The 26,237-nt window shown below is 41.7% G+C and overlaps 4 long non-coding RNA genes across 5 annotated transcripts; 3 read left to right on the forward strand and 1 right to left on the reverse strand.

Moving 5' to 3' along the window:
- Positions 1-7,109: 7,109 nt before the first annotated feature.
- LOC136481374 (uncharacterized) lies at positions 7,110-9,858 on the reverse strand. 2 transcript variants are annotated; one of them, XR_010764690.1, is made up of 3 exons: positions 9,726-9,858; positions 9,351-9,510; positions 7,110-8,477 (listed from the first exon to the last, which is right to left on the reverse strand). It is a non-coding gene; the product is annotated as an uncharacterized lncRNA (long non-coding RNA). The 2 variants fall into 2 exon arrangements; XR_010764689.1 differs by having other exon boundaries at positions 7,110-8,788.
- Positions 9,859-10,425: 567 nt separating this feature from the next.
- LOC136481590 (uncharacterized) lies at positions 10,426-11,749 on the forward strand. Its single transcript, XR_010764781.1, has 4 exons — positions 10,426-10,487; positions 11,072-11,179; positions 11,273-11,432; positions 11,543-11,749. It is a non-coding gene; the product is annotated as an uncharacterized lncRNA (long non-coding RNA).
- A 4,750-nt stretch (positions 11,750-16,499) lies between these two features.
- On the forward strand, positions 16,500-18,054 carry LOC136483217 (uncharacterized). The gene is made up of 3 exons (XR_010765354.1): positions 16,500-16,787; positions 17,625-17,758; positions 18,003-18,054. It is a non-coding gene; the product is annotated as an uncharacterized lncRNA (long non-coding RNA).
- A 3,058-nt stretch (positions 18,055-21,112) lies between these two features.
- On the forward strand, positions 21,113-22,024 carry LOC136482414 (uncharacterized). The gene is made up of 4 exons (XR_010765062.1): positions 21,113-21,198; positions 21,382-21,465; positions 21,546-21,610; positions 21,700-22,024. It is a non-coding gene; the product is annotated as an uncharacterized lncRNA (long non-coding RNA).
- Positions 22,025-26,237: the final 4,213 nt, after the last annotated feature.

Raw genomic sequence — 26,237 nt, forward strand, 5'->3', positions numbered from 1 at the left:
TGTAGCTCCCTCGTCGTCGTCTAAGGAGGAGGAGGTACCTTCCACGCATGCCTCTGGTGATGAGGAGGTACCTTCCGCGCATGACTCTGGTGACGAGGAGGAGGTACAGGAGGAGCAGGAGCAGGTGGAGGAGGAGGCAGTTGGTTCCCAGGTCTGGTTGCGAGGTCCCTCGACCCTCCCGAGGCGACTGATACCTCTTGAGAGACGCCCGATGATTCGACCCTATGGGAAAAAGTAAATAACTTTAGATGTTCCCAATAATTTTTCATTTGATATGTTGAAAATTACAATGGAAACTAATAATTTATCTTAATCACTTGGGCAGGGGTTGGATTAAGGTTAGTGGGGGTGATCACAACCGCAAGGTCAACGGCATCCTTGTCCTTTTGTGCAGGCTACACTTCCCTGGCTTAGCGCAGTTCGGCGAAGAGCAGGTGCCGGCCTACACGTGGGATCACTACGTCACCGCCCGCAACGCCGCTGATCGTGACGGCAGGGTATTCCCCAACAAGGCGGAGCGGGTGAAGGGCGAGCTATGGGTAAGTATTCCTCGCACTACATTGCTCAATACATCACATTCACTGGACATTCTTGAAGTAATGACTGTATACATCACGTCTATATGCAGGACTTCTATAGATGCCAGGAGGGGTACGAGGCCAAGGCGGCCTCCATCTCTGAAGAAGCCGCCAAGAAGCTCGTGAAGGACATGCACTACGAGGCGCGCGTCCAGGCCATCATCGACTACTATGCTCAATACAGAGGGATGAAGGTTAAAAAAGAAGAGGCAAGAACAATGAACCTGACCCAGGAACAATTCTTGAAGGTAAATATAGAACATTAATACTTACTTTTTATGAGATTAATTACGCTTAATTTCATTTTCTCATATGTCATACACTTGATGACATAGGTGCCTCCGTACTGGTGCGCCCAGCATTCCGGGTGCTGGGAATACATGGTGGACAAGTGGTTGGAGCCCGGGTGGGTGGAGACACACAACGCTTGCTGGGACCGGCGTTTGCTGATGCCACGTGCATCACACCATCAAAGAAGCCAGAGCCTCGACGAATATAGGGAAAAATAGGTACGCGAATTCATTTCTTTTTTTCTAACGCTCAATTCTGCATAATTTCTAATCATTTTGCATTTTTGCCGCAGTCGTCGTCACATGATGGCCAGCCTTGCTCCCAGTTCAAGGCATGGGTTCTGTCCAAAAAGGGCAAGGCGACGACAAACATCGACTTCAACCCGGAGGACCCGCCCGAGGCGTACAGCGATCCTAGCATCCACAGCGGCGTCACTGAGTACACAGCGATGGCAAGGGTTGTTCATGGGTCAGAGTTCGATCCGTGCACCCAGGATCTTGATGGAGAAATCGTGATGAGGGTGGGAAGAGGCAAGAAGCATGGCCGGTACTGGATTGGCGACAGTACAATCGACACGGCCTCTACTCCCACTCTCTCCCAGATCCGAGCAAGGAGCACGAGCTCGAGCCCGGCGATACGCCCACGGCCAACCACTACACAGTTACAGATGGAGGCTCTTCAGGTTATTTCTGTTTTATTTATCGTTCGTTGATTGTTACATACTTTAGCTTTGCATTGTAACATTGGGATGAAATATTATAGGCCCGGGTGGAAGCAGAAACGAAGCAATGGCAGGAGATGGAGGCGAGGATGGAGGAGATGATTCAGCAGAGGGTGGCGGCCGAGCGGCAGAACATGGAGGAAGAACAACGGCTGACGATGCAGAGGATAGAGGAAGAAAATCGGTTGAGGATGGACCAAATGTTCCAATACATGTAGAATTTTGCATCGAGTATGGGTCAAGCTTTGCCACCACCACCAATGCTATCCCCTCCACCTCAGCCACCCACAACTACTATGAGTCACTTGACACCTTATACTGCAGATTAAATACTTTGACTTAGAGAACTTTAGATGTTAGCACAAAATGACTTAGAGAACTTTAGATGTGAGAACTTTAGATGGCAGGGGGGGGGGGGGGGGTTATAGAGGTTTATTAGCTAGATAAGCTAGGGTACGGAGGTGGCGTGCCTGGCAGCAAAAGCATAGGACTAGTGGTAGAAGTGCCTGTATATACACACATGATAGGATAGAAGCATGCATGGCTGCTGAGCAAGGAAGCTACTACTGCATAGGTGGATGTGGCGCCGACCAGCCAAAAGCAAGTCTTTGCTTGTGTGCAGGAGATGCCGCAGCTTCCTCTCTCTGGCTCTCTCTCTCTCTCTCTCTCTCTCTATAAGTCCCTCCCTCTCTCTAACCCCCTCTCTAATTTCTCTGTGCTGACCTCAGAGAGAGAGAGAGAGATTAGGAGGAGCGTGCATTAGTCTAAGACGTCGTCATTAATGGCCAATGCGATGCATGCAGACTGTGTTTCTCATCAGATCAGGCTTTGTTGTTGTTGCTTAAGCATGTAGTACTACTTTCGTTCTCATCATCATCGGTTAGATATGGTACTGTGTTTTCTTGCGTTTGTTAAGTTCTGTACGTACTCCCACTTTATTAGTTTAATAATATATATAGTTATTTCCTGGCAGCAGCACAGCACACAAATGCAAGTGGCGTCGTGTCATCACCGCTTACACATCATATATATCATACATACGTACGCATGCAACAGCCTGTGCTGCCTAGCCTAGCTCATATATATCATATATAATATAAATTCTCCCAAAATTTAATCAAATAGACTAGAAGCTTCCTTATTAGCTTCCCATGCACAAATACAAGTTAGTACTATATATACTTACGTGCAAGTATTTTTTCAAGACACTACTTATACTTTCTGATTGCACTGAGTTTTTTATATCTGCAGCTCACACGTGCAATCTCTTCTCTTTTGTGCAGAATCAATCGGCGGCATCAAATAATCAGCCTCAAGACCCGGATTTGTCGCAGTGGTTCCAAGGGCCTCCGCAGTGATTGCATTTGCATTTGTGGCTTATTGTGACTTACACTACTGGAATCTCGCTTTTTTCTGTGGGTGATGAATTTTTCTGTGCGTTTTTTTCGGTACGCACAGAAAAATTACGATTTTTCTGTCGGTTCCAAAATATCCCGACAGAAAATACGAAAACCCATAGAAAAATTGATTTTTCTGTGTTGACAATACACACACGGAAAAAATCATCACTCACAGAAAAATGCAATTTATTCTGTCGGTTCTTTAAAAACGCACAGGAAAAAATATGTGCACGCACAGAAAAATCCGAACCCTAACCCGCTGGATGTCGCGCCCCCAAACACCCTCTCACGCACGCACTAGACCGCGCCCCCTCCCTCACTCTCTCCTTTCAGCGCCGCGCCCCTCCCTCTGCGACTCAGTGCGGGGGCTCCTCCCCTCCCCGAGCAGCGCCGCCACTCCTCCCCTCCTCCCTCTCCCTCTTCATCGACGCGGCGGGCGCGGCCCCTCTCCTTCACCCCCGACACCGGATCCGTCTCCCTCTTCACCATTCACCCGAGCAGCGCATCCGGATCCATCGCCGCCGCCGCCGACTGAGCAGATCCACGCCCTCCCCCTTCTTCTCCCCTGCCGGCGCCCCTCCCCTCCCCCTTCTTCTTCCCCGGCGGGTGCCCCTCCCCTCCCCCTTCTTCACCCGGCCAGATCCGGCCCTCTCCTCCCCCTTCTTCTTCCCCGGCCGTAGTTCAGATGCCTTGGTTTCTCAGTTCAGTTGTAATGCAGCGTGTGTGGTTCCTCTGACTGGTTGGCAGATAGCTGCTATTGAGTAACAAATTTGTGCTATTCTGGAATTCCGAATGCATGTAGTGTTCTATCCATTTGCTTCTACTTCATATATGACTCTAGACAAAGGAAATTAGTAGCCATGATTGATCCTATCTGTTTTACCTTGCATCCATTATAGACACAATCTCACTTTTTGTCAACTTAGTTACAGCTGTTCTGTATTCTTACTAATAACTGGCACTTCTGTACCCATAGATTGGATTCACGCGCACTCAATAGCAAACTAATTTTAAGTGATGCTACAATCTTGGTCAATTCCTCATTTTTCTTCACATGCAGCTTCTCTATATGTCCTTGTTTTTTCTCAACATTGCTATATCTATATTGACACAAATATCTGCACTGCATGGAGACTGTAAGATGTAGTGCGGTGTAAATTGCTTGATGAGATGTCTCTCAAGGTTGTTTTGAAAAATCTGGAAGGCTAGCTACTTACACATAGAAACAGCTTTAGGTTTATATAAAAAATCTTTGTGGTTTAATTTGCATTTGCACATCCAAAATGATTTCCTATTATACTAATCCTTCGAGCGTAATTGGCAACTGAATTATGCTACCTGTAGAATAAAAGTGCTATATACATTTAGAATGCTATCTTGGTTATGCTACTTTTAAAACTTTTGCATGCATGGATGCCTTGTTATGTTATCGATATTTTTCTTTCTTTTTTCCCTGATTTGAATCTGGGGAAATCACATCAGCAGCCCTTCTAAGAATCTGGGGAAATCACATCAACAGCCTCCTATTGATTTGAATGTATGTTATGTTAGCAATATTTTTCTTTCTTTTTTTCCTTGATCTTTTCTTACTAGTAGGCTAGTAGTGTAAAGCATTTTGATAGGAAGGACATCTTGTAATCTTGTTAGTGTTTGTTTCTTACCTGTTGCATATTTAACCAGTTGAGTATTAACAAAATGTTATCTGAACGCTTAGTTATCTGCAGGGGCTTTGGCTAAACAAATTTCATACTTTCCAATGACAAGTTACAACTGTGGGATATGTAGGATGGCTTTTTTTCTACTGAAGTCTGGAGGAACTTAGCAAATACTACCTCCTATATCGTAGTAACATTTTGGTTTTGCCCTAAGTTCTAATCTGTGTTCTATGCTTTCTCAAAGTGTATTAAGGTTGCTTGTGTTTATAGCACAAAACATGTGTCTCGAATCAGAACAAGAGCTTAAATGTTTTTTAGCAACATGTTGATAACTTTTGAGATAAAACAGCTAGCATGAAATCCCAGTCTCGTGCCGCGCTGCTCTCCTCTTCCCTAACTATGCCTTGTGACTTTTTTTGTTTTGTACTACTCTTGAGTGGTTGTGATGAATCAAGTTTCCATTAGAGAACTTCTGCACTTTAGCACCTTATGAGCTGGTACTTGGGATATTTTGTTCTGTTTGCTGCTTAACTAGGATGGCTTGTACCAGTACAAGCAACCAGTTCTGTGGCCAGTTCAATTCCCATTAGAGAGAGAGAATTAAATTAAGTTCCAAGTGAAATTAAATTGCAGTTGTCATGCTGATAATGGGCAAATCTGAGCCATTTCTCGAGTTCTTTTGCTCTTGTTCTTTTGCTCCAGGTGAAATATATGTAGTTCTTGTGCTTTTGACATACTGCTCTCTAATGGATCTGGAATGACCAATAGTTTCTTTTCTATTAGCTTAGTTCAATAGAGCTCTGTGATTTTTGCATTGCTATTTGTAGAAGAACATGACTTTTTTTAATTCAATATATTAGCTAAGCTGACACCTGTATCTGAGCTCGTTTTTGTGCTCTGATTGATGCTAAGAGTTAGGACTTGAATGTTTGTTCAGATTGGATCAGGTTTGGCTCCTCTTTCTTGTGTGACAATTTGACTGTCGCCACCTATACATGTGTGCATGACCAACTTTAGTGTTTGCTTGGTGTTCTATACTACTGTGCAATTTATTTTTAGAATTTGTTGCAATACAGTAGGGTATCGGGGACTTGGGTCTGTCAGTTAACCTTGTCCATGGGATAAGTATGTATGTATGCAACACCAAAGTTTCTGAAATCTGAATCGATGATGTGGTCTAGCAATGCACTTATAAGGTATCATGGATTTCTAGTGCACTGTGGCTCTTTTGCTTTCAACCATGACCACACTCCTTATCATTTACCTTCCAGTTGTAGCCTGCTTATTGCATATCCTATTATCTTACAGTATATCATATAAGATCTTTAGTTTCTAAGCCCCGGCTACGGTGTCTTTGAGAAAAATTAGATATGCTAATTTGGGCTGCAACTAAGTGCTCTTATTATGATGCATGCATCTATCTCCGAATTCACAATGCTATATGGTACCTGAGCGCTTGGTGCATGTAAAAACCGTTTTTGCTGATGCACCGTGTATTGTTGTTGCACTGTCAGCTGACAGCGGTGCAAATGATGAAAATCTTTGCTTTTCAGCCTGTGATGAAAATGACATCATGTAACTTGAGAGTATAGGCTGATGATCTTGCTCAGCTATTACCATAGTTACCATTAAAATTTGCTCAGCTATTACTATCACTACTACAAAACAAGGATATTGTGACACTTTCATGTAACACATTCATCAATGTGTTCCAAAGAAATTTTATAGTAACACAAAACAATGTGTTACAGAATTGGCTTGTAACACAATACCCGTTTTTTAGAAAAATGTGTTACTAACAACAATTATAGTAACAGAAAAGTTAATGTTACAAGTAAAATGTTACAGAGTGGTACTATATTATAACACATAAATGGAACACGTAAAATGTGTGACAATTATATCCTCTATAGTAACAAAAAATAATGTTACAACCAAAATGTTACAGAGACATGGAAATGTAAAGAACGTTGCATTAGGTGATGGTTTGGTTGATAGCAGTCGTGCCAAGGTCCTCACATGGCACCCAACAATGAGTAGATGATTGAAGAGGTTTGTGAAGCTATTAGGCCAAGTTGAAGATGGTGTAGGGAGTGAAATCATGAGAGAAAGATGTACACTAAGGAATAAAATCTAAGAAAAAGTACGTACAATTAAATAGAGGTATAGTACATATGTTTTTTATGTTGTTGTGCAAACATTCTACTTACTCGGACCTACAATTATATAGGATCTAGAATCTAATATTTTGCAAGATAAGAAAGCTGGTTCAATTACGACTTGTTTTCAAGCAATTTCACTTTTTATGCTGAAAATTTGAGTTGATGTTTGTTAGTTCTATAAAGTCTAACAAAACCAGTTTCACGTGCTTCTTTCAGGCTATGAGAAAAGAATAAACCATCTTGTCTTTGCATTTAAGTCCGTAATCTGATCTCAAACACTTCTTGCTAACGACAATCTTGCCTCCAATGTCAAATGAAATGTTCAATCACGTGCTTTTCTAATCCACTAGATCAACCAATCTAACTTGGTTAATTGTCATAAATTACAAAGTGGCCCAATTTGAAACAACAACGTGGTAGAATGTGACACAAAATTCTAATAAATTACAAAGTGTGCCCAATGCAAGTGTCTTTCATGGGCTGATTTGTACCTCCATTGTTATGCTGAAGTTTCCATGGTCTGACACCTTTTGAGAACAAACCAAATGAGCCCACACCAATTCATGCCAAATCATTGCCTCTATAACCCAAACCAGTCCAATGCATTCATGATATCAGCCCATTTGCACCCAACAGAAGGGAGCCCAAAGCAAAACCCACACCATTGTAACTGTTACAACCCACACCCTTAGAAGGGCTAACACCATTTACTTTCTTGCATGTTGTATCAACTAATCCCTGTGGGCGGTGCCTGGGAGGGGGTTTCTTACTTCCCACCCTTTTGTATCTTTTTATTCTTCTTGATAAAAAGACACATAGCTCTCCTACGTAGTTTTCGTGAAAAAAGGGCTAACGCCAAATACAACTGGACAGTGCTGCTTCAACCTTTGACGGTGGCGTGCAAGATTTTCACTTCATGGATAGGCCTGAAACCAGCAAAGTTAAGAATGTTAAGCAAAGGTAACCAGGGATCATACATCGTAGACCAAAACAGGAAATTTTCACTAGTAGACCAAAATGGAGATGCATGATATAGAAAAACATGCAGCCACTTGACAACTCTTATCAAAGCATGCAGCAATCAAGTATGAGATATTGCAGGTTATCTAACACACCTATCTTACTCAGAATCTGATTGTGAGGGCTTCAAACCACAACTAAATTATATGCTACTGGTGAATGGTGTGACCTTTTTTTTTTATAAACTTCAGCTTATGTGTTTTCATCAACATAATTTCCATGTGAGCATAGGCTCGTATCTGATCAGGGTGTGGTCAAACACACAACAAATGAGCTCTACAGAACATTTGGCAAGTGATAACCTAGTAGATGATCACATCGTCACTCAATAACTAAAATCATATATAGACCTAGCTAGGTGCCATTTTCCTTGTAGCACACTTCTGGCTGCGGTTCCAACCTCTCCTCTTTAGGACTGTAGCTTCATGCAATTTACTATTCAAAAGTTGCCAGACGAACACTCTGATCTTCATCGGTACCTTGCACTTCCAAATATTTAGTGCAGTTCAAGAGCACACCCTGCCATCAGTTAAAAACCTGTAGAGTGATTTGGTAGAGAAGGTTTTAAAATTATCCAGATCTCATTCCACCTCATCATTTGCATTTGGGTGTAAGTGAATGATTTGTAATTGATTCATCAGCTCCTGCCACTGGGGAAGGTTATGATAAGAGGTACGTTGTTTACTAACAGTAGCATCATATATTAGAAATATATTTACATTACTCGTACATGGCTCACAATCATCTACTTAGATAAATTTTTGAATACATAAAAGTGTCTCCAGCATATCTTAAACTCATGCATACAAATTGGAAGCCAAATAAGTTCTTCTGATCCAGTCAAAAGGCTCAAATAGCCTCATGCCCTCATTATTAGTGGGCATAGTACTAGCACTTTAACTGACAACAAACAGTAGCCTACATGGCAATTCACTTGCCTGCAGCAAAAGAACAGAGTGCACTGCAACATCGTTCAGTTGATTAGCATTGGATTCACATAGAGAAGATTAGCTTCACAGAGCAATATTGTTGTCTTTACTTGCTAGGAATTATTATTTTAACTGTGCATGAGAAAACATCTAAATGATTAGATCAACACATCAGAGGTGGTCAGAAGAAAGCAATGGATGAAACAAATGCATGCTGCTTGTTACGAGCTTAGACATGAATAATGCACTGAGGTTTCAAATGCACCAGCTAGAAATTGCTACATGAGCATGCTTGATACCCCACTTGGTTTATAAAACCCAAAAAATATCCCACCTAGGTTTCAACTTCTTTGTACAATGCTTAATACTATAACTTCGAAGTATAAGGCCCTAAGAGATACTCTGTACAGAAACTAACTAAGCACTATACAAGCATATGGTACAATGAAATTCGGCATGAACTTCTGCTATTGTTCAGTTACGATTTTACTGATGTGATAAGTACATGAGAACTGCAGCAGAGATAAATTTTTAGTTAAAGTTTCATGATAACTCTTTCTTTTTTCTTAAGAACATCGAATTAGAGTCACTCACTTTGCAAGCTACTGGTTCAGATCAAAATAGGAAGGGTATGGAGGGATAGTTGGCTGAAAAGCATTTGTTAGTTGTTCAACACTTTGAAAAGTCACAAAATCAACTGCCATTTCCATTTTTGCTGTTGCATCTGAGATTTTCATTAGCACCATCATTTGACCTGTAGCAATTAAATATATTATCAGTTTTGAAATTGCTTGGATCTTTGTGAATGATGAAATAAAATACAATCCATATACCAGTGGCACATCTTTTTCTGGTGCAATTCATAATGAGAAATTGAGGCAATCTGTAGCGTATATATTATTACATAACAGTAGTACTGTGCAATTGTGCATCTAAACCAGTCAAAAGAATGCATATCAATTTCTTTACCGCATTGATGAATTTGTGGATGTGTCCATACAGCCATGGCTATCTGGTGTGGGTATGGCACCCATACCCATACAAGCTCCATACGGGGAAACAAATGATCTGTTTTGTGGTGATGGTGCAGCCCACCAATCTGCATAAAAAAACAAAATGACCAGTTCAACTGAAAGAAAAAACTAACCACAAAATAAAAAAAAAATCACTATCTATAGGATCTCAGATTAGGCTCTGTTAAGAGCATCCAAAATTCCCAGAGCAATGTGCTGTCAGTACTTTGGATGCAATGTGCTTTATATGAATTAATTTTTAGCAACCAACACCATGGAAGTACTGTCAGTACTTTGGATGCAATGTGCTTTATATGAATTAATTTAGATTTACACTTCTTAACATTTAATTGACCACCATTTATCCCAGAGCTAGGGAATCACGAAAAAATATATAAATATTAGAATCCTAATAATGGTCATCTGGTAGAGATCTAGGAACTATTAAGTGTTAGTTTGATGTAGTAGTATTTCTCTTTTGTGTTGTAACTCTATATTGAAATGTTACTCTCTATCTTTTCTAGGAGAATTGTGTAGCGGAAGTGGTCATGGTAATTTAAAGAAGCAAGCAATGCTTATAAAAAAGGTATTTGCTTTATTTAGCATATTCTCAAATAATTTAGTCCCTATTGGCTTTAATATTGTTTAGATTTTTTAGAGAGTTCAATGTGTTGCACCAAATCAGAAAGATGGATTCCTTAAACAGAATGATCAATTGGTAAAATCTCTTGTTCATGAAATACTTCTTTATCTACAAAGGCTTTTTTTTATAATAATTCATGCTATTTTCATTTCTCCTCTTTACTAGAACAAAGAACCATGTGAGTCTACATATAGTGACGATGATAATCTATTTTTCTAATAAAAAAGTTATCAACTAGTTTGTTGTATTTAAGAATAATATACTCTTAGTTTGTTTATATGTCAATATTTTTGCCTAGTGATTATGATTTACAAGAATTTGTATTGGAACTAATGCTAAGGTGACACTAATGACAAGGAATTACTAATTCTAGAAGTAGAAACAATGTCCAAATAATGCTCTGCTAATGACTCTAGACAAATAGTGGTACATCTTTTCATTGAACCATTGAATATGATATATTAGACTTATAATATCAATTTATTAAAGATAAATAACATTATAACACTGTATAATTGCAATTACCATTCTCTTCCTTTCAGTTTAATTCTTGCCCAAGGAATTCTATAGAGGTAGAATAATAAAGGTACAAAATTTAAGAACCATATTTTTATATTTATTATAGTAAAATGTTTGTTTTATATTGTTTCATATGTAAGGATCATCATGGAGTGCTTGGAGAGACTACCATTGCACAATAAGAGGTAGCTCATGACAAGGCTACATGCCACAAGAGTCCGAAATATGAGCAACCTCCTCCAATGATGGTAGGTGAACAAAATATCACTTATCTTAACAACATTATCGTGATAAACAAATGATGTTTGTTGGTCGCTAAGTGATACGTCAAATTAATATAGGTTCGGTCCACAGTGGTACTCATGACTACAAAATATCCAAATAAGGTCTTTTGAGCACTAATCCAAAAACATGTTTTGGTGGAGTTGAGACAAAATCAATTCTACAAAGTGGATATCAATCATCCTGGGTACAATAACATTGGTGATGCCCTTGCCAAAGGTGGTAACAATTGTTCGGACTTTGACATTTGTATGTTCGTACTAGCTTTTAAGTTTACATCAACTAACATAGATAGAATAATATTTAATGTTATAACTTTCTCTTTGCAGGTTGAAATGATTAATGGCTGAATTCTTATATTGATGTGTGCAAAAATGGATGAAGAAGCAATGAAATTTAAGAACACTAGATATCACACTTTCATTTCTAGTAGTATGGGCTTGTACTCTTCAATACTATATGTAGTTGCTCTCAAGCTAGAGCCACATCATTATGTACCTGCACTGTCACTTGATTTGAACAAGTATTACGTTGAAATCTTCAAATAATTTGTGGATCTTGCTATGGTTATTGAAATTTGCGGCTCATGAGATTCTATAATGTGTCATATTTGTGTGATTCTGCAATGTGTAGCCCATATATAAGGGTAATATAAATATTTTATTTAAAAAGTTGAATGTGTTACAATAGGTAAAACATGTGTTGTAAACCATGTGTTACTCCATTCCACACTATATACTCTACTACAATGTGGAAGTGTTACTAGAACACTAAAAATTGTTACAAAAGAAAATCACTGTAACACTAGACAATGTTACAGTAGATATGTGTTACAAACTATGTACTCCATCACATTATGGAAGTGTTATTATAGCTAAAAAAAGTGTTACAACAGAGAATCACTGTAACACTAGACAAATGTTCCAATAGATATATAAATGTGTTACAAAGTAGTAACACTTTTCTATATATAAAAGAGCACATATTCCATGTTACAATAGATCAGTCTATAGTAACATGGCCAATTGGAACACATAAAAAAATATGTTACTAAGAGGGCTAGTAACACTTTTTTTAGCCTATAGTAACACAAGTTGGTGTTACTATATCCCCGTGTTGTAGTAGTGTATATATACCTTCACTCATTGGGACATGTTTGGTTTTAAGCAGGAGCAATTGCCAAGTGAGGACAGTAGGAAGGCTGGCAGTGAGGCAACATATAGTCAATTGGATTTACACTAGACCTCTAGTTATATCAACAGTTTAATACGTTATTTGTGAAGCAAAATATACATATCGTTGAAAGTAAGAGCCGGTGCTCACTAGCTGTCTCTGTATGTGGTTCTTCTAACTAGACACATTTTGTGATGCATTAGAAACCTGATGCCATTCTATATTAACAATGTAATATACTTATGCAATTGGTTTCATAGAATTTTATCATGTGCAGTACCTTGAGCTAACTCGTTCATTTTAACATATGGTGTAACAGACTACTCTGTTACTGGTAGCAAGTCAAAAGGAATACTGGCGGCTCAGACGAGTAAATCTACAGGTATGCTTCATCTTCAGACCCCAACCATCACTCCACCAAAATCCTCGTTCAACTTCAAGCCCAGCACCTCCATTCTTGATTAACATATGGTGATGGAGTGCTGATTGAGAGTTTCTTTCACAGCAGCAGTTAATTCTTTGATTCTTTCATTTGCTAGCGGGTCCATTAGTAATGCTTCGTTTCTTTTATCTGATAGCAGGTCCCTTCGAGTACTATATTTGTGTATTATTTGAATGAAACCTTGTTGGTCATGCACAGAAATTACTGTATGAAAAATATATATTTTAATATGCTGTTGCTACTGTTTTAAAATAATTTTTTTGTGCGTTTAACTCTTTTTTTTGTGAGGCTGGCTACAAAGTAATATTATTTTTAATCTGGGCGAAATGAATTTTTCTGTGAGTTCACCTAGACCGACAGAAAAAAAAACATGTGTTCTTTTGTGCGTTTATTTCTTTTTTCTGTGTGGATTAACACACAGAAAAATTAGTTTTAATCTGGGCAAAAACAATTTTTCTGTGGGTGTGAGACCCACAGAAAAATTGTTTCTGTTGGTGAACCCACAGAAAAATTTGATTTTTCTGTCATTATATTTCTATGGGTATTTTTCTGAGGGTACACCGTCAGAAAATTATTTTTCTGACGGTATTCGCATTTTTCTATGTGTTTTCGCACACACAGAAAAAAGCAAGATTCCAGTAGTGTTAGTTGTGACTTGTGATGATGGTTTATTATGCCTGTGATAATGGTTTATGGTGAATTGTGATGATGGTTTATTGTGAATTGTGATGATGGTTTATTATGCATGTGATATATAATTATGCCTGTGATGAAGGTTTTATTGTGAATTATGATGGTTTATTGTGAATCGAGAGGGGTCCGTTATACGTGACAGATTAGTAAAAGGGGGGTATTGGTCGCTTTGCTGAGTGTAACACTCGGCAAACAGAGGAGTTGCCGAGTGTCACGCCCAAAACACTCGGCGAAGAGGCCATTTTCTGTTATTCCGTGAACCTTCTTTGCCGAGTGTTTTGGTTTTGCCGAGTGTATTCTAATGGACACTCGGCAAAGTGACCATAAAATCTGGCCGTTGCGAGCTTGTTTGCCAAGTGTTTTGGGTGTGACACTCGCAAAGTGTCTAAACTTTGCCGAGTGTTGTGGCCTTGACACTCAGCAAAGTTGGGCTTAACACTCGGTGAGGTTTAGAAACTTTGTCGAGTGTTTTGGGCTTGACACTCGGCAAAATTGAGAAACTTTGCCGAGTGTTTTTCTGTCGTGCACTCGGCAAAAGCGCCATCACCGTGGCATCCCATTAACTTTTTTTGCCGAGAGTTTATTTTTGCCGAGTGTTTATTGACACTCGGCAAACCATTTGTCGAGTGTGCGATAAAAAACACTCGGCAAATAGCTGTTTGCCAACACTGTAGATGTCGTGTGTTCTATGCCGAGTGTTACACTCGGCAAAGCAAAGCCTTTGCTGAGTGTTTTCAAAAATTATAGTTTGGTGTATCCCGTAGTGTCCCTTCGAAAATACTCGGCAAAGCTACTGTATCCCGTAGTGTCCCTTCGAAAATACTCCATTCTAAAAGTTATTGTTTTTTTCATGCCATGAGCTATCGATAAGATCTACAAATTCTTATATTTGAGTTTTTTCATTTAAGGCCCTTAAGATATTCCAGCAACATATTAGTCGCGTATTATGGCTTGTCACCTTAGAAAAATAAAATCAGTCTTGTACGGTGTCGAATAAAGATAATTTGTATATGAAAATTGTTGTTGTCGATGAGATTTATAAATTCCTGATTTTGCGTTTTTTTCATTCGAGATCGTTAAGATGGTCCAAAAATTGATACAAACTTCAGGGAGCCAAACAGTACTGCCGCGGACATGTGGGTCCCATCTGTGAGATCCATGTAAGCGCTAAATCGACATGCCACGTATGGAAGCGGGTCGAACCAAACCCAACACCGCCTAAGACTCAGGCCCGGCCCTGGGGCGGGGCGAGAGGGACAACCATCCTAGTCCTAGGGAGCCGGATGGGCCCCTCCCCAGGTATGCAAACACTAGTAGTATTCGGCGTATGTGAGCCTAGTAACAGCCATACGTACGCAGAGTCTCAGACGTAGGCACGCCGCAGCAGCGACTCCTCGGTCCTCATGACGACGCGAGACGCTTTGAGTCTTCGACTGCGAGTCGCGGAGTTAGTGACTGTTCATTCTCTTTCCTCTGCATACGACTGTGACTCTGCCTCTCTGCGAGTTGCCAACGGGCGGCGGGTAGCTAGGCAGGCACGGCCAGTGAGACTGAAGTTCCATAATTTTGCATAAAACCATACTCGAGTCTTTTGGCAGGACATATGGAATGGCCAGATACATTTGAATGCTTTCCCTGAGCTGTACTCCTTTGCCCAGAATAAATTCATCTCATTTCAACGAGTCAAAGACTCACAGGATTTATTTGATCTCTTTCACCTTCCCATGTCTACCCAGTCCTTTATTCAGCTACAATAGCTGACGGAGGAGCTAGGTTCAGTGCCGCTTACACAACCTTTTGATGTTTGGCAAAATGTTTGGGGTTCAGCTATTTTTGCTCCTTCAAAAACTTACAAACACCTTAGTAGAAGACAAGTTCATCAGGCATTTTCATGGGTCTGGAATTCTTGTTCTCAGCACAAACATAGGGTCTTCTTCTGGGTATTGCTCAAGGACCGGTTGAGTACAAGAGAACTTCTCAAATGCAAAATTATGGATCTTCCATCATATAATTGGTGCTGCACAGAATGACAGCTACGTGGACATTCAACATTCAGCCAGCCTTTCGATTTTCAGCCGTATGTTCCAATTCGTTTAACATTTTGTTGCTTCATTGTTTCATTTGCAGAACTGCATTATTAATTCAGTTTTCCCCTATTTGGTTCTGACTTCTGAGTTAACAGTATGGAACATTTCTAATATCTGAATCTGATATCCATACGTTCTATAGTAAGGCATGCCAAGAAATATAACATTCAAAACAAGAATTGGTGGCAATTTATCAAGTTTGCCTTCCCAAGTCATAAAATCGGGATGATGATCAGGTTATTGGGATGTAACTGCTGCTCTATAGCAACATAAAAAAAGGTCAGCCTTAGGATTATTTTGGCACATGGTAGCATTAGGTACATGGTATATAAGTGCCTCCAAAAGGAAAAAAACTATTTGATTCTTGCTGATGCTTCCATTTCCATGGCTCCGAGAAGCATTTTTAGTCACGATGATTTCTTTGCGTTCCAAAAAAAGTCAGGCTGATTTTTGCACATAGCCTCATAGTTGTCTGCTGCTTTGCTTTACTGTAGATTGACATCTTTAGTCTCATTTTATTTGTTTTCATTTTACTGACAAATTATTCCTCACCCCGTAAAAATGAAATTAGCAACTGGCATGATCTTAACCCATGGATAAGATACTTGATAGTTATATGCTATAAAATACCTGGCTGCTGATAAACTTAGGTTTGAGAGAATAAAAGTACCAGTACAATTGATCCTTGCAATATTTGCTAAGCTTACAAAAGAAACTTCAGTTTTAGGTGATTATCTAGAGATCTGCAATGCAACACTGTGAGCACACCTCACTATCCTTGAACATGACGCTTACTGCATGCTTCAAGTGTGGAGCCATTATATTCAGAACCTCTGACAGATACCTGATCAATACAATTCCAGGCCATGGGGAAACCATGTTGCCTTTTTAGATGTTGTAAGGCCTTGTTTCTATACACAATTTTGCTTACATTCAGTTTGTGAAATTGCAGATCCATACTATTATGTACTTATACTCACTTTATAATAACTGTTGTAAAGGCGGCAAAGTTTGCATACCATTGTTCCAGCTTCGCCCACAACCTTTAGCTGTGTTAGCAACATTTGATGGTGACACAGCTTGTAACAGATTCTCACATGAAATGTTTTTCTTTTTGCAGGCTGATAAGAACAATTCCCTTTACTCTTTACATCTGAAACCACAACAGAGCCTTAGCAGGTTGTTTGCCCATTTATCCTTGACTTCATTTTTAGTTACAAATACATTACCACAAGCAATTATACGGATTACTGTGGTTTTGTTTTCATAGCACACAGAAACCATTAATTTTCTACAATAGATGATGCAGCGACACTGTAACTGCATTGAAGTAAATAACCTTATTTTTCCCACAATATATATGTCCATTTTTGATTGAATAGAATTCAGTGTCCATTTCAAGTTAGGAACTTTGACAAGATTAGTTAACAACAGTCCTCGATGTTTGCTTGAGCAGAATGTTCCTCCCTGCCTTTTAGCCTTGTAATCTACACTTCAGCCTAAAAACCACTCAACCAACGTGTTACATTTTGTCACTGTTCTTTCCTCGTTGTTGAATTAACATTCTGTATGAACATGTCAGCTCTTGCATTCTTTTCCATACACAATTACCTTAAAACCATGACTGAAGATGGATTCAATGATGCCCCTGCTCTTGAACTAGCTGACATTGGTATAGCTATGGGCGTTGCTGAAATGAGTAAATACTTAGTTTCCAATCTTATTATGTCCACCTTACATCACTTTTTAGTTTCCTATACATAGATCTACCACTCTTCTCAATTGTCGTATTATTTCTGCTTGAGGAAGCCTGTAAAATTATTATTATTATTACAAAGTGCAATTCCAAAGAATGGTTTTATTGAAGGGAGTGTGGTGTAGGTTATCAGAGAATGATTGTTTCTTAGATTTGCTGCTTTTTAGATAGCCAAGAGACAATGCTTAAGAGCATCAACTTTACTCTAGAGATTTACTTCCTCCACCAATCCCCCATTCTTTGCTTCTGTTTCGTACCAGAATAGGTGCTGCTGAAAGTGAACAGTTCTTACTGGCAGCCCAGCGGTGTGGTCTCCAGCTCATGGATCTCATCATTATTGTGTCCAAGGTGTTTGATCAAGCACCAGTAAGTTGGATTTGTGTGAGATTAAACTGTAAGAACTCATTCAATTCATGATTCTAAGACATAATAGTTGTACATGAACATAACTTTGAAAAGACCTGAGACACCTGCATTTGTAGAGTTATAAATCTGATGAATTATTATCTAATATAGGATGTTGCGCGAACCTCAGCTATTTTGGTCACATGTTACTGTCGAATGTTAAGATCATGCTACAAATGCAGCAACAGATATGGATCATAGTGTAAAAAATAACCCTCTTTCTAATGGTACAGATATGGGTCAGCAGAACCCAAGTAGCTGCCAGTCTACCTCGACATCTCAAACCTATGTATATAACACCACCTCCAGGACAAAGCATGGCAACACGTTTATGGACTTTTAGACGTTTTCACTCCTGTGTACACTGCATGATTATCTTAGAATACCTCTACTTTTAGACCCTGTCTATTCTCTCTTTGTATCATAAATGTAAGTACGGATCTTTTACTCAAGCATTGCTTTAATCCATCATGCCCCGTGTTACTGTCTATCATTTGATCGCGATGATGACCATGATCTGAAAACATACAGGCCCACCTTGTTCCGTCTTGTTTACATTTGGTCCGTGCTTATTACAGGCCGTGATTTTAAATGCAAATTAGGACATGCTGCTCATGAAACCTACAACTGCTTCTTATGATGCCAGCTTTAAAATGCATTGTCAGCCTGATGTATCTTATGAAATTAAATATGGCTTCACCCTATGCTATTGTGCAATCCTTTATGTATAAACTGCCCTGTAGCTACCAGCGCGCAAGGGCGCGCGCCTTCCACTAGTCGTATATGTATTTCATCACGTATGATTGTTACCGGTTTGATATCTAAATCCTAGCTCCCTTCGCCCCTGACCACATGGCACTGACGGCCGAGAGAGTCTGACCTATAGTTGTAACGGACAATGACGAATGAAGAAAATACAGATACAGATACTGAGAGCAGATTTTTACTTTCCCCTGAGTGGCAGGCAAAGCGCGTCTGGAGGAACGTGGTGCGAACCACACAACGCTTAGCGGCGACGGAAGGCAAACAGTCTGTTCTTGTGGTTAAAAATGTACGCTAAAGAAAAAGAAGCCCTTTTCTTTTCCATCTGTAAAGAAAAGAATAAGAAGAAAGACCTAGCTAGGTAGCGCTGCTTGTAGTATTAATTCCGTCGTCCTCCACTGCATCTGGAGCGACCCAACCCAAGCAAGTCCTCTCCTATTCTTCCTGCCTGTCCTGTGTGCCCCCGTCTCCGTACGATCCTCCCAAATCTTTAGCTCACGGCTGGTGTGCTGCACTGCAAACCAGCACGCCCCTGACAGCCTGTGCTGTTCATGATGCCACGAGCCTTGACAGAGAATGGGGCCGCTGCTGTCTCCATGGCCGCGATCTTCTCCACACTAGTCGTAGTGGTAACGGCGATGCTGAGCCTCAAAACCAAATTCATGGCCTTGTCATTGGCATTGGGTGGCCTCTACCTGGTTCAGCGTGTCCTGGTCGGAAAGCGCCGTCGCTCGGGGCACTGGCTCGTCCAGTACGGTGCAATGGCAGCCTACTATCTTCCCGCTCCTCTCACATTTTATTCTGCCAAAGCTGTGTACTCCACCTCCCACATCGATGAATCTACCCCTTTCCTCGTCGCCGGCGTCGTCTGCATATTATTGAGTGTTCCAGTTCAAGAGGATGTACTGCTTGTCACCAACATGAGAGCCGATTCTCTCCGCTACCGTCCACGAGATGGTTACAATTATCTCATGTGGCTAGTCTTCCTTGGTTGGGAATATTTGGAATGGGCTCGGATTCCAGTTTGCAATTGCAACTGGTGCTGGTGGCGATGGCTGGACGGACTCCTGCAGATGGGTCTACCTTTTCTCGTGGCGTTTTTAACTCTGTTTGTTAATACATCAGACTCCACCTTGGATTGCCAGACCAAAGCAGTTGCTGACTACATGAAGCGGGAGTCCAGCAAGTCGTCAACAAGCTCACCCTTCTTTGATGATGATGATGCTCACCGTAACAGCAGTCTGCTGGTGCTGGATTGTTGCAGATATCCCTTTGTGCAGGGGGGAAATGGGGAATGGGTCACTGTCAAAGATTTGGTGCAGCGAGATGACCTGCCGAATGAGGACAAGGACATTTGGTCTCCTACAGCTTGTGCCGGCTTTTAGCAAGGTGCAGTTGGCTTTCCTTCACGATTACTTCTTCACCGCCTCCCTCCCAATCATAGAATCAGGATTGAAGTACATTGATGCTGCACAAAAGTTAATGGAGGCATTCACAATGATCATTTCAGTCTTGTCTAGTGCCATTATTCCAATCGCGATTGCAGCGTTTATGTCATTGTGTACACTATTTGAGACCCCAATGTCGTTGCTGGTTAAAAATCTTTTGGCCATCTATTGGTGTCCAATACACACTGCTTTTCGAAAACTCAATGGTCTCCCCAACGACCGCCTCATCATCATCCGTTTTAGGCCTAATCCTAATGCGCAGGATGTTTTTGACCCGTTTCAAGCTCAAACTGGTGGTGCTTACTGGAGGAACAAAATAGGCCAATACTCAATTCTCCAAGACTACAACCGTCGTCGCTCTCCCAAGAAGGCACTTGTAGCCTAGTTCCACAGAATTGTGCTATCCCAACCATCGTATGGGTTCATCAATCATCTCCCAGTAGAAGAAGAAGTCGATATGCTGCAGCTGGACAACATGAGAGAGTTGGTTGCCAATACTCTCTGAGATATAGATGGTCCACCAACAAACGGTACCAGTTCTCTGAAGATTAACATGGATCAGATAAACAGGGACGAGATAAGCAGGGGCAGTGCTGGTTATGACTGGTTATTGACCTGCAAGCAAGAAACTCACACGGACACCATCCTCATATGGCACATAGCAACCTGCTACTGTGACATGTCACTGCGCCATTGTGATCAGCAGGAAGGGTTCCCCCGATTAGCCGACACCGACACTTTCCATGAAGTTACCACAACATTGTCAAGATACTGCGCCTACCTAGTGGCCTTTCTTCCGGAGTTCCTCCCGGAGCACAGCCTGATCACCATTCACCAAACAAGTGTTTCAAAGAGTCTTGCAGGAAGCACAGGGTGCACTAGCAACAAGACCTATAGAAGAAAAGGAGAAGCACACCAAGATGCGAGAGCTACCGCTACCGCACCAGCGTGAGCAGCAGACGACCTTTCAAAAGGGTGTTGAGCTGGGACGACAACTTGAGATGCTCAATGACGACAAGTTATGCTGGAGGGTAATTGCAGAGTTCTGGGCGGAAACAATCCTGTACGTCGCGCCGTCCGACAACGCGGAGGCACACATCGAGCACCTGGCCAAAGGCGAGGAGTTTGTGACCCACCTCTGGGCATTGCTGTCCAATGCCGGCATCCTGAAGCTGGCAACAGGGGAATGGCATCCGCTGCCTGCTTCCACTACCACAGAGTAAGCAATATGCGGGCTACACAACTAGCTAGGCGTAGGATGCTAATACATCCAGCTTGTTATAATATTTTGTACTCAACCCTCCAACTGATGTGATGTTAGGTCCTACAAATTTTGGTTTTTGATTTTGTCAGTTTATTCTATCGAGCTTAACTTCATGGGTTTTGTTTGCTTATTATGCAGAGGACCACCAACGCACCAACTCACGGAAGCATTGTCCTCTTGTATTGATGAAGCATCAACATCTTCCATGTCTTTTCTACCAAGGTTAGCAATTATACACTTGTTTTCTATGATTATATATGAAATCTAGCTTTCACTTCTAATTAGTTTCCTTCTCACCATAGACAAACTTTGGAACCTCCAACGAACGAAAAAGGAAATCAGCTTCTGGAGGATCACGATCAATAAGGTAATCTCTACTACATGTTTTATTTTTGGATCAGCATAGCTGTTTCTTTGCTGAGAGAATTCCTGATTTTTACTGTTATGCATGCACAGTGCAAGTGTAAAGGTCCAAGGAAGAAGCAACCTAAAATTAAGGCTATTTCACAGGCCTGCAGTGGCCATTAGAAGCAAAGAAACTTGATCCTTCTAGCTTTGCAATGAGCACAGTAATGGTCAGCTTGTGCTTTTGTGCTTAGCTACATACTTACCTTTTATTGAATCTGGTGAATCATGCTTGGGCTTATGTGACCATGTTCCGAACCAGTAGTGTTGAACTTCTTATGTTGTGTTTCAGATTTTCAGTTTGTCAACTATGTGTTGGACCCGATGTTGGCCTCATGGATTGGCTTGATTTGTTGAACATGTACTATTCAACCTAGCTGTGTGTTGAACATGTTGTCTGTAATCAAGCTATTGTGCTGCTTATTACTCATGTGTACTGAAGCCTTCGGCTGTGATGTTGGGTCGTGAGGCCCATTTTGCTATTTCGTTTTATCTGTCCGCCCTGGCTTCATGTGTTTTGATTTGCAATATTATTTGGTGTAGGTCATCCAGTTGGTGTTTCTCATGTGTGTATTCAAGCCTTTTTGACTGCGGTGTTGGTTCATGTCCATTTTGGTTTTGATTTTATCTGTCCGGCCGGCCTTAGCTTCACGAGTTTTGTTCCCTTATCATCCACTTCGCATATGTATTGTACTTTCAAGTCATTAGTCATGTACTTGTATTTTTGAGTTTGTGACCGAATAAGTTATTGGGATTTGGCCCAACGTCAAATACTGTTTATCATGACTATACATGTCATGTCTTGCATCCTTAATTTGTTCTTGCCCCAGGGATATATGCCCTGCTAATCCATTGCATTGTATCAGGAGCATAATTAATACCTAATTCAATTTCAAACCGTGTACAGTTTGTGAAATACAAACAAACAAATACCAAAATCAGAGCTGATTTTTTCAAAGAAAAAACAGAGCTCTCAGCTTCACACCAGTTTCGAGAACCCCAAATTTGGTCTCCTCCCCTGCAGTCTACAGGTACATGTCCCTGCGTCACCAACTTGCCAAGTGGCTGCGGGAGAACAACGCCTGCCTGCTCTGCAGGGCAACTTCTATTTTGCCGCTCTACAAGACACGCCAACGTTATCGCTGTCTAAATATTTTTCTCGAACGTGCCTCGGGCACAGTTTTCATTAAGCAGGAGAAGATAGTTTACTCGAAATTACAATTAAACGCCATGGTAATTACCAAAGCACAACGGCCCACGGGCAGCAAGCGAATTTGGTAATCCATCGAAATTACAAATTATCGCTGTCTGAACATGGTGTGCCTCGTCTCCATATTTCTTTTTTCTTATTTTTTAGGGCCACGAGAACATTTGTGTCGTCGTTAGAACTAGCAGGGAGGCCCGCGCAAATAACACGGGTCTAGCTAGATTTTTTTTCATCGTATAACATTTGGATTTTTCTTAAATTAACTTTTGTAAATAGTTTTTTGTTTGATTACATTAGTCATCCCTTTATCCATCTAAATTACATCACCGGTACGGACAACCATATATCAGCCAATCAATTTCTTGGTTTAAAACTATTGCTATCTTTATTTCATCTTTTTTTCCTTTCCTATCAAGTAGTTGTAAATTTCTCAGGACGCCAAATCAACATAGTATTTAATTCTTTGATAAGCTTCATTTCTCAATAGAATCTACCAGTTTTCATCAGTTCCTTCGTCCTCTTCTAAAAATTTGAAGCTTGGACCGTCTTATACATTATGGGCATGTTTGGGACCGCTCTGCTCCAGTTTTTGCAGCTCTGCTCCAGCAACTCCGTAGCAGCTCCACTGTGGAGTTTGTGGAGCATATGGTACCGTTTGACACAGCCTAGCTCCAGCTCCAGGAATGGGTTGTTTCCATACAAATGATCTATTATGCCCCTGATTGACGAAGCGTTGTCCTCTTCTATTGATGAAGCATCAACATCTTCCATGTCTTTTCTCCCAAGGTTAGCAAATTCTACACTTGTTTTCTATGATTATATATTAAAATCTAGCTTTGACTTCTAATTAGTCTATGGTTAGCCTGTTCGCTTGAACTTATCAGTCGGCTTATCAGCCATGGTACAATGTTTTTCTCTCACAACAAATCAGCCGTACAAATTAGCACAAGCGGCTTATAGACCAGCTGTTGGGTCCATAGACCCGGGGTCCCCAATGGACCCGCTTTTCCGCAACACTCGGCCCAGCAGACGGCGCAGCAACGATGCGCGCCTAGGCCGGCCTAGATACACGACGACAGGCCGAGACCACGATTCGGCCCCCGACCGGCTCCTTCGGCCAGGAGACCTGGTCGGCGCCCCGACCAGGAGGCCTGGTCCGGGGCAGGGCCACAGTCCGACTCCGACCGAGTTCCCCTGACCGGGGATATGTTGGACCTATGCACACCGCAACTTCTTGACCGATACGGTCGGGACCGACCAGGACAGCCGATCGGGGATGCCCGCTCGGTGTGGGCCCGGGGAGCTGGTGGAGCAGATAAGGGAAAACACTCAGGTCAACCGCCATGTAGAGGACCATACCTCTCCACGCCCCGCACACGCATCGCACAGTGCCGCTGTGCCATGTCAGGCAGACACTGTGCTACCTGCCCGACGCGACAGAGCATGAACAGGGATGGAGGGCGATGGCCAACCCGTACCCGACGACGTGAGCATGAACAGGAATGGAGGGCGATGACCACCCCGTACCCGACGACGTGGGCAAGGACAAGACTAGGTAGCGCCGGTACACCTTCTCTCTCTGACTTGTATGGCTGACCCTTTGAATTATAAAAGGGGATACGCTCTCTCTCGACAAGCAGCACAACACGATTACTGTTGTGCTCAAATTTTATATTATTTTTGAACATTTAATGACTCCCTTCGAAAATACTCCTTTCTAAAAGTTATTGTTTTTTTACATGCCATGAGCTCTCAATAAGATCTACAAATTCTTATATTTGAGTTTTTTCATTTGAGGTCCTTAAGATGCTCAAAAAAATAATATAATATTCCAGCAGCATATTAATCGCGTATTATGGCTTGTCACCTTAGAAAAATAATAACATTCTTGTACGGTGTCGAATAAAGATACTTTGTATATGAAAATTGTTGTTGTTAATGAGATTTATAAATTCCTGGTTTTGAGTTTTTTCGTTCGAGATCGTTAAGATGGTCCAAAAATGGATACAAACTTCAGGGAGCCAAACAATGCTGCCGCTGACATGTGGGTCCCATCTGTGAGATCCATGTAAGCGCTAAATCGACATGCCACGTATGGAGGCGGGTCAAACCAAACCCAACACCGCCTAAGACGACAAAGAGCTTGTTTGCCGAGTGCCCGATAGAATGCACTCGGCAAACTTGTTTGCACTCGGCAAACCTGCTATTTCCGGTAGTGAACCAAACCCAACACCGCCTAAGATAGTAAGACTACAAGAACAAAGAGTACTAATTATTACACGCCCAAAGCAGCTGATACAACACGCAGACCGTTTACAAACTGCACACCGAACCATCTAATGGGCTGTTCGGATGATGGTTTCTGCCGCTGATAAGCTGGCCGATGCTGTTTTGTTGTAAGAGAAAAACATTGTACCATGGTTGATAAGCCGGGCTGATAAGTTCAAGCGAACAGGGCATAAATTAGGGAGCCAGATTGGGTGACTTTACGGACCAAAGTTACATTGTAACTTTCCTGCGATCTCCACCCTCCATTCTGTATCCAACGACTCAGCACGCATTCAAAGCAAAAGCCTACAATGCTTAGCATTTTTTGTCCACTCCGGCAGTAGTCTGCGGCAGGTCCATGCCGGAGCTTCGGTTCCCTTGCGGCGAGGACGCGCAGCAGGCCCGGCCACTGGAACCCGTAGCCGAGGCCATAGTCAACGATATGTAGGTGGCGCCCATCGGTGTCGTGGATGGTCCTATTGGAGAAGACGAGGCCGCGAAGCTCGAAGAGGGAATCGACGGTGCGAGACTCTGAGCTCGTTGTGGATCATGGACGGGGTGAGGCGGTGGCACTTGGGGGTGCCTACGGGCTGCTGCTGCTGTGGCCATGGGCGAGCTTTGATGTGAGTGGGCCTCCGGGCTCCGGCCGCGGGGTGCGCGAGCTCCTCCGAGTGCGAGCGCTAGCCGCCAGCGCGAGTTGTGCAACGCACGAGCTTTTCTGGGAGCGAGCACCAGCCGTGCGGGGACGCAGCCACCGGGCACGAGCTCCACAGCGGGGGGCGCACAAATGCATGATGCAGCCGCCGGGCGCAGAGCTCTGCTAGTCTGCCACTGGACAGTGAAGGATGTAATCTTAGCTGTGGTGTTAGTTTGGTCAGTTTGAGTATTTAGTTTCAGGTATTTCAGTTTAGTCTGTTATCATGTCAGCCAACATCGTGATTCACAAGTAAGTTTGTTCACAGTCGCTCTCCAAGCTCATAAGAAATGCAAATAAACGTAGTCACTGTGACCACGGTCGGTCATAAGGCTCATTCGATGTTGTAGATTGATTCTGCACAAAGAAGAAGAGATAAATTATTCACAGTGATTGAGAACGAAACATACAAGTATTAGA

Source organism: Miscanthus floridulus, chromosome 9, assembly GCF_019320115.1.
Source record: "Miscanthus floridulus cultivar M001 chromosome 9, ASM1932011v1, whole genome shotgun sequence".
Lineage (NCBI taxonomy): Eukaryota > Viridiplantae > Streptophyta > Magnoliopsida > Poales > Poaceae > Miscanthus > Miscanthus floridulus.